This window comes from Phyllobates terribilis, unplaced genomic scaffold (genome assembly GCF_046119375.1).
Source record: "Phyllobates terribilis strain yellow unplaced genomic scaffold, ASM4611937v1 Scaffold_3__8_contigs__length_932513732, whole genome shotgun sequence".
NCBI classification, from domain to species: domain Eukaryota; kingdom Metazoa; phylum Chordata; class Amphibia; order Anura; family Dendrobatidae; genus Phyllobates; species Phyllobates terribilis.
The window spans coordinates 178128340-178148700 of NW_027362763.1; the positions used below are offsets into that span (position 1 = coordinate 178128340).

The 20361-nt window shown below is 45.3% G+C and overlaps 1 protein-coding gene and 1 long non-coding RNA gene across 2 annotated transcripts in view; one reads left to right on the forward strand and one right to left on the reverse strand.

Annotated features, from left to right (window-relative positions):
• The window catches only part of LOC141258971 (uncharacterized), an 87520-nt gene extending 77375 nt beyond the window's left edge, over positions 1–10145 (reverse strand). Inside the window, exon 1 of the long non-coding RNA XR_012318354.1 lies at positions 9904–10145. This is a non-coding gene — a long non-coding RNA (uncharacterized lncRNA). The remainder of the gene's footprint in view (positions 1–9903) is intronic.
• The window catches only part of LOC141258972 (alpha-1,4-N-acetylglucosaminyltransferase-like), a 233215-nt gene that overhangs the window by 118327 nt on the left and 94527 nt on the right, over positions 1–20361 (forward strand). The gene's annotated exons all lie outside the window — the stretch shown is intronic.

Sequence of the window (20361 nt, forward strand, 5' to 3'; positions counted from 1 at the left end):
TGCGCTTGGTATCACAGATCCTACAAGAGTGCATTGATGGAATCCTCCACAAGAGGCCCCCATAAACATTCACACATCTCCACCTTCCACCTCAGACCAGCAGAGGGAGCCCGTTAGGGATTTAAATAGGGAAGGTGGAGCTAGGCAGTTCAGTTCCTCTGAAGAGTTCCTGCAGTAGAGAAGCCTAAGAGAGGTCAGTCTGCAGTGGAGCTCAGTCTAGTCTAGAGAACGCAGTTAATAGTTCAGCAGTGGAACACGAGGCTCCTGCTTGCTAGATTCAGGGAGCCCAGATAGAGCTTAAGGTGTGCCGGTGCCGTAAGATCAGTGAAGCGCGGCAAGCTGCCGTTAGTGTGTATAGCCTAGTGAGGGCCCGAGTAGGCCGAAGGCGAGTGGCGAGTTAGTACATAAGGGGCAGAGGAGCTTAACCAGCTCACCCCGAAGCATTTACCGGACACAGGATCCGAGCTTACCGGTATCTCTATGACCCAGTAAGGCATAACCGGAATCCCTGGAGAACTACAAGTCCCAGGATCGCTAAGGTGCTGATATGTAACAGAGCCAGGAGACGCTTAGGCCCCGCATACTGGGAGCGTGAACTCCAAGAGAAGGCCCTACCACAAGGTCAGCCAGCGCAGGACAGAGACAAAGTTAGGCCTAGCTCCAGGCAGGTCAGAAACTTACTACGCAGAGGCAAGAAACAGGAGGCCCTATACCCGCTCATTGGGGAGGATCCTGATATGCACCCTTCACCCTACAGTGCTCTGGGATGTGCCTGAATTTCCACCAGTAAAAGGTACTGAAGTGACTACCGTGTCCGTTCCCGTTCTTGCTCTGACCCAGCTGGGTCTCGCCTGTCCTGCTTTCCCCCTGCATACGCTGCCCTGAGACCTAGCTCCACCTGTGGGGAGCTATACCATCGAGCTGCCTTATCACCGGCCTCAGTGGACTGCTGCAGCGCTGGTGCTTGTCACCAGATACCACAGGTGGCGTCATGAACTCTTATAAAATTAACAATTATCCACCCTTTTAAAGAGAGACCCCAGGGTACGGGCCAGGGAGCCGACCACCGCGACATCCCCAAGGCCAGGCAAATGCCCGGGTACCGAGTCATCCCCATCCCCAGGGCAAGTCACATCCTCCTCCACCTCCTCTGCTGACCTCATCGACTGTCTGACTGTGGGTTGACAGTAAGTGGGATCTCCAACCTCGTCATCATCACCCTGTGTGTTATCACACCCGTCGCCCTCAGAGCCAACCTCTTCCTGCCCTGACCAAAAAGTCAAGTTGTCGCTCCAATCAGGTATTTGAGTCTCATCATCGTCTTCATCATTGTCTCCACCAACAGGAGTTACAGTTTGGGAACAAGGGTCTACATTATGCTCAGAACCTTCTTCATCTGGTCCTGGATCCAACTTATAAAGATTCTGGGCATCGGATCAGATCATTTCCTCATCTGGATTAACAGAAGCTCTGGAGCAGACCTCCGTTTCCCAGGCTATAGTATGAGTAGACTCAGCCATCTGTGTTACCCCATACTCAGACGGGCAGCTGGAGACTTGGGAGCTGTGAGGAAGCAATTGCGATTGGGGTGACACCTCTGAGGACTGGAGTATTTGTGATGTTGAAATTGAGGTGATGGAGAGCCCACTTGAAGGAGCACTTGATATCCATTGAAGCACCTGCTGTTTTTGTGCCTCATCTAGAATTTGTAGCGATGGGCGTGTCCGTAAGAATGGGATCGTATCACATTGTCCACAAAAAGAAGTCGACATCTTAGTTTGGCTGGAAGATGGTCTTTCTTCTGCAGATGTTACTCCCTCCCCCACCGTGGGGGGCCTCGACCCACCGGCGGACAGGCACCAGTATTGGGATAGGGGGGCTGGCCGTCAGGGTCCAACGCGGCTCTGGCACAAACCCGGCGACACAGAGGTGGCACAGGCAGGAACGGACTGGCCGTGTCGGCTTCTCACTTTTTGGATTTTAGAAGGGCATGACATGCCTATATCTGTGTCTCCCCCTCCTTTTACTCCTCCACCTCTTTTCTTTTCGCATGACTATATGTACTTGTCACTTTTCCATGTGTTAGTTGTGTCTTCTGAGCAGTTTGTCAGCTTTTGGACACCTTTGAAGGTGTTTTCTATGTGTTTCTATGTGTTTTTGTTTGCCTGCCATTGGTTTTAACGGTGTTCGAAGGTGTTCGACGAACAGTTCGACGAACAGTTCGGCGAACACACGGGTGTTCGACGAACCGAACCGAACTCGAACACTACGGGGGTGGCTCAACACTACTTCTCAGTGTCTGCGGGATGAGAGGCTGGATGGCAGTGTTCTGCTGCGGTCCAGCCTGTCATCTCGATGTAGCAGAGCTGAAGCTGTCCTGGGAACCATGGAAAGGTAAGGATGATGTTGCTTTATTATTTTTCTTTTATTGCAGGAGATCATTGGCTTCAGCTGGAATGGGCGTGACGGTAAGTATGGTTTAATTTAGAACAATAAAGAATTGTGTGTTTATTTCAATTAAAGGACTTTATTCTGGGTGTTTGTGTTTTCTTTTAACTTTGACTATGGGGTTAGTAATGGGGGTGTCTTATAGACGCCTCTCCATTACTAATCTGGGCTTGATATCAGCTGGCATTATAAGCTGACATCAACCCCAGCCCTATTACCCCACTGCCACCACTACAGGGCAGTGGGAAGAGCGAGGCTAAGTGCCAGAATGGGCGCATCCTATGGATGCGCCATTTCTGGGGCGGCTGACGGCTGGTGTTTCTAGCCTGGGAGGGGGCCAATATTCATGGTACCCTTCCTGGGCTATTAATATCAGTCCCCAGCTGTATGCCTAGCCTTTGCTAGCTATTAAAAAAGGGGGGACCCCACGTCATTTTTTGGGTCGGGTCCCCCATTTTAATAGCTAGTAAAGGCTAGGTATTCAGCTGGGGGCTGATATTAGTAGCCTGGGAAGCACCGTGGGTATTACCCTCTTCCCAGGCTTCAAACATTTGCCCCAGCCGTCTGCTTAACCTCCGCTAGAGACTAAAATTACGGGGAACCCCACGCCAATTTTTTTTTTTATAAATCCTTTATTTTAACACTAAATGACAACTACAATAACCAACACTGTCACTGTACTTCATATATATGTGACTGACATGTTTCTATCTATCTAATCTATGTGTGAAGCTCTATTCCTTCTATTCTAAATTGTCGGGTACAGATGCTGAATTGCCGGCCGGCATTTTTTAAAGAGACAGTGCATGAAAACACTATTATTTTTTTTAATAAATCCTTTACACTAAATGACAAGTACAGTAAGCAACACTGTCACTGTACTTCATATATATGTGACTGACATGTTTCTATCTATCTAATCCATGTGTGATTCTCTATTTCTTATATTCTAAATTGTCGGGTACCGCTGCTGAATTGCCGGCCGGCTTTTTTAAAGAGACAGTGCATGAAAACACTATTATTTTTTTTAATAAATCCTTTACACTAAATGACAAGTACAGTAAGCAACACTGTCACTGTACTTCATATATATGTGACTGACATGTTTCTATCTATCTAATCTATGTGTGATTCTCTATTCTTTCTGTTCTAAATTGTCGGGTACCGGTGTATGTCGCTGCTGAATTGCCGGCTTTTCATGTTTCACTGTGGGCACTGTTCCCATCGATTTGGGCAATCACTGTAATGCCACAACCACCATGGCTGTGGCACTACAGTGAGTGGCAGGCAATCCCTGCATGATTGGTGCTCAAAATAGCGCCAGACATGCAGGACACGCTTTTGGTGCACGAACAGTTATCGAACATAACCTCGAACAGCCGAATTTTTTGCAAATCGTTCGGGTTCGTCGAACAACTCGAACACCGCCCAAAACAGCTCGAATTTGAGATTGGCGAACAGTTCTAGTCGAACACCGCTTATCTCTAATCAACACATACCAAGACATATTGCAATCTACCAACTTTAGGTAGTTGAATGTAATCGATCTGCAGAATTTGAAAAGGACCCATGGTTGATGGAAGGTGAGAAGGTGGAGCTTTCTCAGCTCCTCCAGCATTTTGCTGGAGGCATGTTTGACAAGACAAACATTTTCTTTTCGCAATTGCTGTGAAACCTGGTGCACACCAGTAACTATATACCAAATTTCGCATTGCAGTTTTACCTCCATGGGTTAAACCATGTGCAGCATCTGCTAGCGCTGTCATAAGAGATTTTGGGACAATTGGTTTGCCTTCACTGTCTCTCAAGAGGCCTTCTGAATCCTGGGTGCAACCTATATCCTTCCATCAGGCCTTTTCTTGAGAAGAACAATTATTTTGCATTGTTTGCAGTTTTTCCCAATTTGGGATTTCAATCAGGCTCCTTATGGATGTACTTACAATCTTGCTTGCTGCAGTTTTTGCAGCTGCATCAGCTCTGTTGTTTGCCTTTGCCACTGGATCTTGTCCAGTGGAATGAGCGTGATACTTGATAACATCAATCTCTTTTGGGAGATACACTGCATCAAGTAACTGAGTAATTTCTCCTGAGTGGCTTATTGGAGAACCACTAGCAGTGAGAAAGTTTCTCATTTTCCAGATAGTACCAAAATCATGTATTACACCAAATGTGTATCTTGAGTCTGAATAAATGTTAACACGCTGTCCAACTGACATGCTTTTGTGAGTGCAATGAGTTCTGCTCTTTGTGTTTAATGTGGTGTCCCTAGTGCTTTGGCATGCACCACATTGTGGTCATCCACTACTGAGAACCCAGAATTAAATTCTCCTGTGTCTGTCTGCCTGTGGTAACTACCATCAACATAAAACACCAAATGTTCCTCTTGCAAGTCTGCTCAAGGCAGTGTCAATGTTTGCATGTGAAGTACACAATCGTGTTCATCGGGGCGCATCATTCTATCAAATTCTCCATCTATGTTGAACTCACCAGTTCTACCATACCTTCCCTCTCTCTGAGACGATCCTGTCCCATAGGGCAGTAAAGTAGCGGGGTTCAGCTGTGAACACCTGCGTAAAGTGTTGTGGCTCGGTTGTAAAAGTGTCACTTCCCATCTGGTGAGTCTTGCTTGGGGGACATGCTTAGTCCTCTGGCAGTTGAGCAGCGCATACACGGAGTGGGGAACCCACACAATCAATGAGTGCATCAGAACCAAGTCTGCGCATTTCTCCACAGAGAATGCTGCTGCTGCAACAGCCTTAAGACAAGCCTGCATTCCTAATGCAACTGGTTCCAGTTCAGTGCTGTAGTAGGCAATTGGTCTGTTGGTATCGTTATGTTATGCCCCTGTACTTCATGACAAAAAAGATGAAAAGGGAGAGCGTAATTGGGTAAACCAAGTGCAGGGGCAGACACTAAGGAATCTTTCAGTTCGACAAAAGCAGTTAGAACTTCCTCTGTATGCTCAAAAGGTTCTGAAACAGTGTCTTTGGTAAGAGCATACAGTGGGGTGGCATACAAAGAAAAACAAGGAATCCACTGTCTACAGTATCCGACCATCCCTAAAAACTGTCTCATCTGTTTTTTGTTATAGGGAAAGGTCAGACGTCTAATGGCTGTAAATCTTTCTGTCAAAAGATGTCTTAGTCCTCTTGACAAACAATGTCGAATGTAAATCACCCTAGTCTGACACAGTTGCAACTTGGCTTTGTGTCCGATTTCCGCCAGAAAGCACAGAAGGGCTTCTGTATCTTTCAGACTCTTTTCTTTAGAAATGGAACACAGCAACAGGTCATCTACATACTGAATGAAGATGGATCCGCATGGGAGCAAAAAGATCAGCCAGGTTGTTACTGAGTGCTTGACTGAAGATGGTGGGCGAGTTTAGAAAACTCTATGGTAACCGAGTCCATGTATACTGCTGTCCTCTGTAAGTAAAGGCAAAAAGGTATTGTGAGTCAGGGTGAATAGGAATGGAGAAAAAGGCAGAACACAGAGAACAGAACAGAGAAATAAGAACTGTTTGATGAGCTCTGCATTAAAATAGTGGCTGGATTTGGAACAACTGGGTGTAATGGTACAACCACTTAATTTATAGTCCTTACATCTTGGACCATTCTCCACTGTCCTTTACTTCCAGGTTTCTTGATTTGAAAAATAGGACTGTTACATGGACTGTGAATTTTCTTTAACACACCTTGCTTCAAGAGTGACTCAAGAGTTGGGGTCTATGCCAACTTCAGTCTCAGGTTTTAATGGGTACTGAGGTTTACAGGGGAAGATACAGTGGAGTTTTAGGTCAATTTGTACAGGTTGGACATGATTCATGTTACCAACCTCAGTAGAATCAGTATTCCACAGTTTGTGGGGGATTTTTGTCAACATTGATTCTACTGCCAGATCCATTGTTTTGGATACAAGTATGGTATCTGGACGACTCATATACAGCAAATTCACTGCATCCTCTGTATTGCCCTTTGGTACCTGTAAATGCACCCCATCCGGAGTACAGAATATGGTGCAATTTAGTTTACATAGCAGGTCCTGTCCTAGGAGGCTTATAGGGGCATCTGCTGACAACAAAAAAGAATGTTCAGTTGTGATGGGAACCATTGTTGGATCTGATATAGAAAGAAAGTTAGGTTTTCCAGTGACTCCAACCATTTTCAATTTCTCTCCTGTTTTGGGAAGAAATGTGTTGTTATTAATTAGGGACACTGATGCACCTGTGTCAATGAGAAAATGCATATTCACAGTATAAAACGGGTTCTCTGGAGGAAAAGGAAGAAGTGTTCAAAGGCATTAAAGGGTTAATCACCCATTGCACAGTTGCACTATCATCTAGTCAATCCTGCTTATCTTATACCTGTTTTTGTTGCTTCTTTGGTTTCTTTCAATACCTAGCAATGTGACCTTTGCCATTGAAATTAAAGCACATAAAATCCTTTCCTTTAGAGTTTTCATTCTTATCAGTAGTACCCGTGGTCTGTAGAGTCCGTTCTGTAGCAGATATTTGTAAAACTGCATTAGGCTCTGTGCCCATGATGCGTTTTTTAAGCGTTTCCGCAGCGGCAAAAATGCTGCAGAAATGCTTAAAAAACGCATGGTAGAAGGCCTGCCATGTTCCCCAATGATAATCTGTATGTGCTGCGCACATGCTGCGGTGATTTCCGCTGCGGATTATCATTGCGGAAAAAAACGCAGCACTACCAATTATTTTGCGGAAGCGTTTCCTTTCTCGCCGCCATTGACTTGCATTAGAATGCATGTATTCCACTTCACTAGATAACCACATGCAGAATACATGCGTTCAATGTGCGGATGGTACCCAGGTGTGGAGGAGAGGAGTCTCTCCTCCGGACCCGGGTACCATAGAAAACTGTAAAAAAAAAAGAATAAAATAAAAAATAAATGTTATATTTACCTTCTGATGGCCCACGGTGCGCTCATCCTCGCATGCCAGTAGATTGCAATGGATTGGAGGACCTGCGCTGACGTCATAGTCATGTGACTGGTCACGCGACGCTGACGTCGGCAGGTCCTTCAGTATACCGCGAACTGCCGGCAGCCAGGACTGAGTGAAGCAAGACACCGGGGGCCATCAGAAGGTAAGTATAAATGTATTTTTTATTTTTAAACATTCTTTCCGTCACAGTATATAAATCCATGCCGTTTGCATGGATTTATATAGTGTAACCAAGATGACAAGCACTTTCCAAGTGATGCTAAAATCGCTTGGAAAGTGCTTGTCAACCCGCATGCGGAAATGCAAGTGAAGAACGCTTCACATCCGCATGTCCCTGGCAGGAAAAACGCATGTACAATCCGCATGTACAATCCGCATGTACAATCCGCATGTACATAACGCATGCGTTTTTTTCTGCCAGGGAGATGCAGAAACGCTCAGGAAAAATCCGAAGCATTTCTGCGTCGTGGGCACATAGCCTTAATCTTTCCTCCTTTTTCTTTTGTGCCCCCTCTAGATTTTTCTCATGGGGAAACAAATCAGCTAACACACTATCCATCATTAACGTTTTCCAATTGGGCTGCCTAGTGGTGAGTCTGCTTTTTTACACCTTAGTTAACCCATCAACAAAAGTTTGGACAAGAATTAAAGCTACCTCGGGAACCTCAAATAAGCTCTTTTCACCACTCTGATCTTTTACCAATTTTCAGAATCTGTGATGTACTCTCTTACAGATTTATTTGCCCCTCGTTGGATATTGCTTATGGTATTCCAGTCAGGGGTTTGCTTAAATATTTCCTTATAATTTTGATGGATTCTATCCCACTGAATTGGTACCTCATCAACATTAAACATTAAACTCTGGAGTAGATCTAGCATACCTAGTATCTTTAAGTAATTCCACAACCTCTGCAGGTGTAAAAACAGTATGTAAAATTTGTAAAATATCTTGACCATATAGTTGATGTGTATGAAAAATCTTATCTAACATTTCCCACGATTTTCTGGGATTCTTCTTATATTCCTCCACTTGTTTATTTATTTCAAATAAATCAGTGCAAGTGTAAGGCTTTCTCATCTTCCATGACTGATTACCAGGGCCTGTGATTTCTTGCATGGGGTGCATTTGTATCGGGGGATTTTCTTTTGCATGCCTTCTGCCTTCAGTCATAATATTAGCAATGCTTATGTTGGTATAATTCTCATCTATTAAATACTTCCCCAATTCCCCATTTGGATATAGTTCTTTTCTTGCTGTAGTAGCACTAGCAAGCGTGTCCGCATGCACTTCTTCATCTGTAATAGCTACAGATGGAGATGGGCTTGTTTTTGTAATATCTATAGTAGTTGATACTGGTGCAGGGGTTATTGTTGGGCAAGAGGCTTGCAATGGGGAAGTTACGGATGCAGAAGGCTGAGCTACTTGTGCAGCTCTGGCAGCACAGGCTTGATCTAACAAGCTCTGGGCCACACAGGCTATCATCTGTTCATCATCACAATCCATCATATTCAATAATTTTGGTTTACTAGAATAATATGACGGTGGGGCGTTGGGCATAAAGGGGGTTACAGGTGCTGGAGTAGTGGTAGATGCTGCCACTTCTAACCAGGCACAATACATTTTCTGTTCTTCCTCACTGATACAGCAAGGTGATATAGTCTTTAAAAGGGTAATGTCTAATGTGCCCTCAACTGGTAGATCAGATAAAACAGATCTCCATCTAGTCCATATATTGTATGCTGGTTGCCCATATGTATCAATCATATAAATCATCAGACTCCCTTCTGAGTATTGTACACATTTAGTTTCCTTCTGCGGGGTCTTGCAGGGTTTAGCACAATTGCTATTGACATTCCCCATTTCTCTTTGGAGTAATTATTCTAGGAAATAAATGTGGGTCTCGTCAGACCAGCTTATGAGCTAACAATATTCAGCTTAACTGTCTATATGACTGAGACAGGGTTTCTTATTTTACTGCAAATACTACTTTACTATAGTATGTTATCAGTTAGACAAATAGTGAATAACTTTACTATTTACTTTAAGTCTTATCTCATCTGCTTATTCCAGTATGTTTACTCAGAGCGCTGTCTGATTTTAATATCACATTCCCATCTCACTAGCTTGTGCAGGTGAAAGGTCCACGGAGTAAACTGTCAGTGAGTGATTTCTTGATTATTTAAACAATATTACGGGTGTATTCACACAGCTTTCCCAGGGAACAAACCAGAAAGTAAAATTAACAATACAGTAACACTTAAATCACTCTATTTTTAAAACTTAACCACTTTAAACCTTCAACCTGTTATACGTAATACGTAAATAATAAAACAATGTGACAGTTTGACAGATTAATCTTACTTATTCTAACCCTTTGGGAGAGTGGATAAAAAATAAAGGCAGAAATAAATACCTCAGATGCTACCGGACAGGAGCAAGTAGTTACTGGCAGGCAAAAGGGGATGACCACCCAAAAAACAGGAAATCTCACCTGCAGCACGCTTTGTAGTAGTGATCCACCTTTTCAGTCAGCATGCAACTTGTACAGTAGTTCTCCCGTCAAGGGCAACGGCTGAAGTCCCGGGTTTCGGCACCATATGATACGGAATAACTTCTCAGTCTCCCAAAGGATAAGTTTCCACGCTTTCACTATTGATTAAAGAAAGTTTTATTGTAGCCACAAGAGCTCTGATCAATGTTAGAACAGAACTGCCTCCATTGTATCGGGGCACAATTCTTATAGTAAATTACAATGGGTTGTTCAAGGTAGGAGGGACATAGGGAGATAATAACATAACCAGTCATTTTACAGTACAAACAACTAACAACCAATCATGACTAATCAGGTGGTCATATTTAAATGCTTACCTATGTACTTAAATAATTACTTGATGCAATGTTCCTGTTTTGTTGGTCAATATGCTTACCCTAGATCAAACTGAGCTAAAAGAGCATTTTGACTAAGATAAACAGCCCCTGCAAATACCACAGTGGCTTGGGTAAACTTTGCATCTTTGCTTAGTGATTATGTATTAATCTAGTTATGATCTAGTTGCTTGAGCAGCATATTTTACTAAATTGGTCCTTACAGGAGTGTTAAAGGGATGAGATATATATGGATTAAAAGGGATTTAGATTAATATATATTGAATTTCTTATCAGTTTCACGACGGAAGAGGTCTAGAGCGTCCCACTCCCACTGAAGGTGCCACAAGGATCGTTGTTAAAAATGTAGTCTGTTGGTGTTGTCACAACCCTGGACACGTGGCCGCCAGGTCTCAATTGTCCCCCAAGCCCATGGACTGCAGCCTAGACAGACGGGTCTCCTATTATGCTTATACAGCCTGCAGTGTGGACTGTCGACCCGATGAGAGGCCGCAGGCATGTGCCGTGTCCGTTAATGGGGTGATGGTGCTTGGACTGTTGGATTCAGGGAGTCTAGTGACCCTAATCAGTGCAAACCTCGCTGCATACATGGAGATGCCAAGGACTATCCTGTGGCCAGAATGACAGTAGGAACAGACTGTGGTGCCCAATCCCACAAGGTCGGGGCCTTTGAGGACCTGATATATCCCGTCATATTGGGGTGTGATTTCCAATTGTTCTGGGACTTGTGGGGGAAAGGAACCAGACTGAGTCGCGTGGACAAATTCCAGGTCCCTAGGGAAATACCCCCCGTCAACATTTGAAGGGGATGAGATCTCATTGTGTGTCCTTGCTGGCAACGAGGACGAGACTGTGACCGAGGAGGCCGACCTCCCTGAGGTTGAGGTGACAGTAAAGAACTTTGGGTCTGCTCAAGTTCAGAACTTGACCTTGAAGGGGGCATGGGACAATATTACTGTCTGTAATGTGGTTGCTCAAGAGCCGGGGGCATACACACACTTCGCAATTCAGGGGGAATTATTGTATCGGGTGGTCAAACCAAGGGGTGATGAGATAGTGGAGCATCTATACGTTCCAGGGCCATACCGACAGAGCGTATTAGATATGGCCCATTCACATGTTCTGGGGACACACCTGGGGGTTGAGAAGACTCAGGAGAAGATATTGAGGAGGTTTCATTGGCCAGGGTGTTACTGGGAGATCCTGAACTATTGTAGGTCCTGCCCCACCTGCCAGATAACTGCCTCCTCTTCCCACTTCCGTAGTCCTATAATCTCCCTACTTGTGATAGAAATCTCCTTTGAGAGGATTGCCATGGACGTAGTGGGGCCCTTAGTCAAATCAGCCCGGGGTCACCAATACATCCTAGTGGTCATGGACTATGCGACCCGGTACCCGGAAGCGGTACCACTGGGGAATTCGTCGAGTAGGAGTATAGCCCGGGAACTTGTCTATATATTTGTCAAGACTGGACTGCCGAAGGAGATCTTAACGGACCAAGGAACCCCGTTCATGAGCAAAGTAATGAAGGAGCTATGTAAAGTCCTTCAGATTACCCAGCTGGGAACCTCCGTCTAATAAAACCTTAAAAGCAATGCTCAAAAAGGACGGTCGTGACTGGGACTACCTGCTACCATTCCTGCTTTTCTCAGTAAGAGAGGTTCTACAAGCCTCTACAGGTTTCTGCCCGTTTGAGCAACTGTATGGACGACATCCGTGAATATTGCCAAGGAAACCTGGGAAGCTGAGGGTACGCCTCACCGGAGCATCATAGAACCTGTCGCCGAGATGCAGGAGAGAATGGCGAAAGTGATGCCTATCGTGAAGGCTCATCTCATCCAGGCACAAGAGGCCCAGGCAGGGGGCTATAACTGGTCAGCGAGGCTGAGGCAGTTCCAGCCTGGGGAACGTGTTCTGGTACTTATTTCCACCGTCGAGAGCAAGATCCTGGCCAAGTGGCAAGGCCCGTATGAGGTGGTGGAGAAAGCTGCACCAACCAACCTGGCCAAAGATAGCTGCACTAAGTGTACCATGTGAACTTGTTCAAACCATGGCGAGATCGGGAAACATTGGGGGATTCTTGTTTGGGAGCCAGTCCGAAAACCAAAGTCGAGGACGTCACAATAGCAGAGACTCTGTCGTCGGCACAGAAGCAACAATGTAGAGAGCTACTGCAATGGAACTGTGACCTGTTCTCGGAGTTGCCGGGGCGTACGCAGGTGGTCAAGCATGACGTGCTGATGGAAGCGCATGTTAGGGTAAACCTCAAACCCTATAGGATTCCTGAATAGAGATGAGCGGTGTTCGACTCGAACTGTTCGCCAATCTCAAATTCGAGCTGTTTTGGGTGGTGTTCGAGCCGTTCGGCGAACATGAACGATTTGAAAAAAATTCAGCTGTTCGAGGTTATGTTCGATAACTGTTAGTGCACCAAAATCATAACTGGATTTTTTCTCAGTAATGCTGAAAATTAATGTTAATACGCAGTTTGAGTGTACAGCGGGGCGGGGGGAGGGGCAGGGGATGGATCTCTGCAGGAATAATGAAGATCTCCCTTTTTTTTTCTCTTTCCCGCATTTACAGTGGGGAGGTGCAGTCTGTCAGCCTATCAGCAGCGCACACATGGAGCGAAGTGCTTTTTTTCACACAAGCAAGGGCATGTGTAATTGGCAGTGTATGTCACATGTCCTTGCCCTATAAGACCCAGCCATTTTCCCCGTCGCCACCAATTTTCTCACTGCTGCAGCTGCGTGTTAGACGGCATCGCTGTTGCTATGTGCGCTATACTTTGTTAATTTCAAGCCAATTTTCGCACAAATCTTCAGATAGCTTGGGAGTAGGGAAGAGTTGTGATTGCAGTCCTTTTAAGGACTAGGTTACATCACTTCATACGACTTTTATCAGCCAGGTCTGTGCTCTTAAATAGAGAGGTTGGGAGTAAAGACTAATTGTAATTGCAGTCCTTTTCAGGGCTAGGTTACATCAGTTCCTATCACTTTTTGCCAGGCAGGTCTGTGCCAGTGCTGTGCAAGTTTTTTTCACAGCATTTGGGTAAATCTAGCAAAGCAAATCCTTTTTGGCCTATTGCAGAGTGTGTTAGTCAGTGGAGTAGCCTATCTGTGTTGCAAGCTATACCACCTGTGTATAGAATACAAATTTTTTTAATGCACCTAGTGAAGTAAAACCTTTTGGGCATAGCATCATTCTATTAGTCCATGTATACTAACCTCCACCAGGGTGCAAATTAAAAATAATTTTTTTCTGCATCTAGCTCTGAAAAAATATTTCAGCTTCTGGCAGTGTGTGGGACTTGGTCTATTAGTCCATCTATACTGACCTACATCAGGTTGCAAATTCAATATAATTTTTTTCTTCATCTAGCGCTGAAAAAATATTTAGGCTTCTAGCAGTGTGTGGGACTTGGTCTATTAGTCCATCTATACTGACCTCCATCAGGTTGCAAATTCAATATAATTTTTTTCTGCATCTTGCTCTGAAAAAATATTTCGGCTTGTAGCAGTGTGTGGGACTTGGTCTATTAGTCCATCTATACTGACCTACATCAGGTTGCAAATTCAATATAATTTTTTTCTTCATCTAGCGCTGAAAAAATATTTAGGCTTCTAGCAGTGTGTGGGACTTGGTCTATTAGTCCATCTATACTGACCTCCATCAGGTTGCAAATTCAATATAATTTTTTTCTGCATCTTGCTCTGAAAAAATATTTCGGCTTGTAGCAGTGTGTGAGACTTGTTCTATTAGTCCATCTATACTAACCTCCACCAGGTTGCAAATTCAATATAATTTTTATCTGCATCTAGCTCTGAAAAAATATTTGGGCTTCTAGCAGTGTGTGGGACTTGTTCTATTAGTCCATCTATAATAACCTCCACCAGGTTGCAAATTAAAGATAATTTTTTTCTGCATCTAGCTCTGAAAAAATATTTAGGCTTCTAGCAGTGTGTGGGACTTGTTCTATTAGTCCATCTATACTAACCTCCACCAGGTTGCAAATTAAAAATATTTTTTTTCTGCATCGAGCTCTGAAAAAATATTTAGGCTTCTAGCAGTGTGTGGGACTTGGTCTATTAGTCCATCTATACTAACCTCTACCAGGTTGCAAATTTAAAATAATTTTTTTCTGCATCTAGCTCTGAAAAAATATTTAGGCTTCTTGCAGTGTGTGGGACTTAGTCTATTAGTCCAACTATACTGACCTCCATCAGGTTGCAAATTCAATATAATTTTTTTCTGCATCTAGCTCTGAAAAAATATTTAGGCTTCTAGCAGTGTGTGGGACTTGTTCTATTAGTCCATCTATACTAACCTCCACCAGGTTGCAAATTAAAAATAATTTTTTTCTGCATCTAGCTCTGAAAAAATATTTAGGATTCTAGCAGTGTGTGGGACTTGGTCTATTAGTCCATCTATACTGACCTCCATCAGGTTGCAAATTCAATATAATTTTTTTCTGCATTTAGCTCTGAAAAAATATTTAGGCTTCTAGCAGTGTGTGGGACTTGTTCTATTAGTCCATCTATACTAACCTCCACCAGGTTGCAAATTAAAATAATTATTTTCTGCATCGAGCTCTGAAAAAATGTTTAGGCTTCTAGCAGTGTGTGGGTCTTGTTCTATTAGTCCATCTATACTGACCTCTATCAGGTTGCAAGTTCAATATAATTTTTTTCTGCATCTAGCTCTGAAAAAATATTTGGGCTTGTAGCAGTGTGTGGTACTCATTGTATTAGGCCGTCTATACCAAGCTCCACCAGCTTTGAAATTAATAATAATTTTTAGCTGCATCTAGCCCTGAAAATAATTTTTCTTCCGAATAGTGGTAGCAATAGAAATATGGGGCGCGCGCCTGGCTAACAAAAATATACACTTCATAACAAAAAACACCAGCCTAGTGCACTGCATTAATAAGATGGCATCATCGTCTCTCCCAGTGCTAGGCCTACTACACCGGCTAGCATTCCTGTGCCTAAAAAACAATGTATGGGTCCGCGCTAGCCACAATGCTGAGGGGTCTAAAGCTGCTGCTAACGCTTTATCACAATTCAATTGGCAGATTTTCACAGAGCTCTTCCCCAATGCCCACCCATCGGACAACAGTTGCCCACCCTCCCTATGGGATCTAGTGGCGAATAGTTGATGCCACTAATCAGAGCGTCAGTTGCCCCGTCGACACGGTAAGCATACGGTAAGGCATGGGAAGAGTGGACTCGACTAGTAGCAGGCAGACGGGTGTACCAATGTGAACAAGCCAGATCACAAGTCACCATAGAATTTCTCCACCAGCTAATGATGAGGGGCATATCAGGGGCGTCAGCGCAGCGGTGTCTGACCGGAGTGGCATTTCACTTCCAACTACTGAATTGGGGAGATGTGACAAAGATCCATCATAAGACAATCCATAAAGGGTGGAAAAGGGGTCAGCCAAGTCAGGAGTGTAGACGTCCCGTCCCGTGTCACTAAAACTTACTTCTCACATCATATCCCTAACACCATTAACATGACACTCACAATTTGAAGCAACACTACTGTCTACTGCATTTGCGATCGCCTTCTTCGGGGCGCTATGCATAAGCGAATTAGTCCCTCAATCCAAAATTACCACGAGTGGAGGCTTATTACACCAGGACGAAGTCATAGCCATTAATGCAATACGTCTACGCATACGCCAATCGAAAACGGTTCCAGCTGGCAGGGGTACTTGGGTACTTCTACAACCCACAAACGGTACACTGAGTCGGGTAACAATAGTAAAAACATATATAACCATCAGATCACAAAGTAATTTCTTCCTATCACACATTGATGGAACGCCATTATCAAGATACCAGTTCCAAGCTATATTTAATAAATGCATAACATCGGCAGGGAACCACCCCAAAGATTACGGGACACACTCTTTCCGCATAGGCACGGCCACGGAAGCAGCAAGAGCAGGACTGTCAGAAACGGAAGTTCAGAGGATAGGGAGATGGCGATCCACATGTTTGGCGTGATACATAAGACCGGACTTGTTATCCTAACGTAGTTTGTTTCTTTTACAGGTGACGCTAAACCAACAGTGTGGGTGATAGGCCACTCGTATATATATTGGGCAGAAAAAAAGGCGAAAGTCCGCCCAGGTGGGAGGAAATTAGAGTTTCATAACACATATTTCAACTGGAGAGGTATAAGAGGCCTGCTATGGCCACAGGTACTAATGGAGGTAATCAAGGGAGAGAGGCAAGAGGTCTGGTCATCCTAGTTATACAGGCCGGGGGAAACAACCTAGGTCATCACAAGAGCGCATAACTAATGGCAATAATGAAACTAGACACAGAGCGCTTCAGAGAATTTTTCAAAAAACTAACTATAGTATGGTCAAAGATTGTGCCGATAGCGGTATGGCAAGGTGCGCGAGACATCACAGCCTTTGAACGGACAAGGCGGGTAATAAATATTCGGATGGCAAAATTTAGAAGAGACAGAGGCAGTGTAGTGATATGACACCGACAACTGGAAGGAGATAAAGCAGGCCTCATACGGCCCGACGGTGTTCACTTAATGAATATTGGACTGGACATATTCCTGTCAGGACTCCAGGACGGAGTGGAACAAGCGTTAAGAGTGATGGGTGGAGGTCAGAGTCGTGCATACGAGTTCGCAGGATCCTCCGTGGCCTGGAAATAGAAAGGACATGTTGGAGAGTTACACTTGTTGGCCAACTTGCCGGAGTGGAGACCCAGGGCATGCTGCAACAAGCTGAATTATTTTAGAAATAAATTGCCTTTCTAATGGAATGAGTATAAAGAGTTAATAAAGCTGTGACCGATCCTCACCCATCTAGTTGTAAGAGTTACATTATTGTATTGTCAAGGAAAGGGGGGCAGTAGGGGGGCTGAGCGTCTGGGTTTGGTTGTGGGTCCCCACAGTCTGCCTAGGCTAGATGCATTTAAAAATTCTTATTAGATACACAGGTGGTGCAGCCTGCTTCGCAGCTGGGCTACTACGCCCAAAGTATTGCCTAGGCTAGATGCAGTTAAAAATTCTACGCTGACTAGCAGACACTGAAGCTTTGGAGCAGACCTCTGAGTAAACAACTCTTCAGACTCAACCATCTGTGTTACCCCAAGCCATAGTGTATGTAGTTTCTTACAGTTAAAAGGGGGGGAGCGACCCAACCCACCTGAAATTGACGATGCCAACGTCACGTAAGACACAGCAAGGGGACTCCAAAAAGAGTCTCCATTTCTTCCCAAAATTGTGGCACAGACACCTCTTAACCCTCCGTCAGGGGCAACTGATCTGACAGGCGCAGCTCACTTAGTTTCATTTCTCTATTTTCAGTTGTTTGTCTGGGAAACACCCTCCTCCCAGTACCTTCCTAACTTTAAAGGCTGTGTGATTATGTGTATTCTCATTTATTACATTCCTATTAAGGTAACTGATCACTTTTAGAGCATTGAAATTTTAAAAAAAGGAAAATATAGCCAATTTTCTAGCCTGTGCCTGTCATGCGCAATGCCCCTAAACTCGTTATGAAACATATTGCCCCTGACCGAAGGTTAAGTGGCATCAATTGCCCCACAGTTGCTTAAAATGGTTGGTGAGGTGATTTTAACAAATCCTCAAGCTTTTAGTCTCCCCTGGATGAGACAGGGGTAGAAAAGTCCTTGCGAATCCATGATTTGTTCATCTTTATGAACGTGAACGTGAGTCTGTCTATATACTCAGTGGACAGCCGCGTGCGCTTATATGTCAGCACACCACCAGCAGCGCTGAACACACGTTCAGAGAGAACGCTGGCTGCAGGGCATGACAAGATCTCCAAGGCGTGAGTGGCGAGCTCCGGCCATTTATCCAGATTGGAATCCCAAAATGAGCAAGGGTCCAGTGACACAGTCATGGCTTCGATGTTCACTTGGAGATACTCCTGTACCATCCTCTCTAGGCGTTGACTATGTGTCAGACTTCTTGTCTCCTGTGGCCTTGCAAAGGATAGTCTAAAAAAGTGGTGAAACGATTCCACAAAATTGCTGTTACCAGCAGATACTGTGTTACTGTTACGGTTTGAGTGATGAAGACTCGACAGTCCCACGGTTGGCAAGTTAGAACTGTGAGATTCACTACGTGCACCACTGGTGTTTTGTGGAAAAGCACATGTAAGATTCTGCAACAGCGTCTGCAGGTACTCCTGCATGCATAAATCCCTTTCTATCGCAGGAATTATTTCGGCAAATTTACTTTTGTACCGGGGATCTAAGAGTGTGGCAACCCAGTAGTCGGGATTACTTCGAATTCTGACAATCCGAGGGTCATGTTGCAGGTAGTGCAGCAAGAAGGCACTCATGTGTCTTGCGCATCCAGGAGGACCAAGTCCTTGTTGTGTTGGTAGCGAGGTAAGAATCATGCTTCCTTCCTCTGCCCTCTCCCCCCAACCTTGCACAACAGAAATGTGATCAAGGTCTCCCTCATCTGATGAGTCTTCCATGCCCATCGCCAGTTCGTCCTCCACTTCTTCCTCGGCTCCTGAACCTTCCTCAACAGTTTGGCTGCTACCATGCGCCCTGGTTAATCCCTCTCCCCCACCCTCCCATGCCTGCCGCCTTGGTGTTGCCGACCATCTGGACCTTGGAGATGTTATCCCTTCCGCATACGACTCCTCCTCTACTTCCTCCACCTCCTCTTGTCCCACCACCTGACTCTGAATTCTGTTTAATGTGTGCTCCAGCACGTAAATCACCGGAATAGTCATGCTGATAATGGCATCGTCGTCAGCACTAAACATCTTCGTCGCCATTTCAAAACTGTGCGGAAGGGTATGTGGCGCCCCTGAGGGTTCAGTCGCCACAGAGTTACTGCATCTCACCCAGAGGTGTTGTATCTCACCCTCAGGTAAAGAAGGAGTATGGCTCGGGACCCTAACACCTGCATCCAACACATACCCGCAGTGGGGGTAGGGCGAGATTGCTTCTAAGGGAGAGCACAGTCCCAGGTCCCTAGCTGGTGGGAGGGTCCTATGTAGTGGGTGCTTAGGGGAGCAGCTTAGGGGAGCACATGACAGGGAGAGTATAAATAGGAAGCCATCTTAGAAAGAGCAAGCCAGTCAGAGGAGGAGAAGTGACAGGAGCAGAGGCTCTGCATGAGCTCTGCTCCAGAGGCGGGCCTAGCCTGGGAGGCCCAGGACTGAAGGAGAGAAGAGAGGAGTGGGAGCAGGAAGGCTCCAGGAACCGAAGGGACCCTAAGGGTACGGGCCGTGCAGAAGGCCACCCGTACGCCCGCTGCTACCAGGAGGTAGAGGGGTCAGGCCAGATAAGGGGAACCGGTCCCTCAACTAGCGGAGAAACAGCAAGGCTCAACTAGAAACCGGAGGCTGCAGCATTTCATGTACTGCAGGCCAAAGTCCACACCAGTCTCACCAAGAAGGTAGCCACATAGGACCCAGGGGACGGAACACACGTCGCCCGCCAAGGCCCTAGGATACCGGATAGAAGTGTCACTGGGTGTGAGGTGCAAGTAGAAGGCCAGAGAAAGGACACACAGAAGGGGGCCCTGCTAAGTACTCCGGAGCTATCTGGGGGTGGACTGAGCCCCTCACTGAGTACGCACAGCACGACGGGGGAGATTGCTCTGGTACCTGTAATCTGTACTGCAACAACTGTGAGTAAAGATCTTGGGACTGCATCACATGGACTCTGTGTTCATTACTGACTCCCTGCACTACAACCACCATCATCCACCGACACTGCCCTGAAGCTACACTCTTCCTGTGGGAAGTAATAATACCATTGGCCGCACTCCACAGGTGGCGTAGTCGGACATTATGAAACCCATATATACAAATTACCCTTGGATTGACCGCCCTGGGTCACCGACCGGGTCACCGCCATAGTGACTACAACCCCCAGCGTCTATCGGCCCGGGTCTGGGTACCCCACGGCCCAGGGGGCGCATCAACTTCATAGGTCCCTGATCTGAGACCACTCCTGCAGTGTGTTTTGCCCCACCTCTGGATCTCGTTGGCCCAGGCTATACGTCAGAAAGTATTGCACCAGGGCTTGTCGGT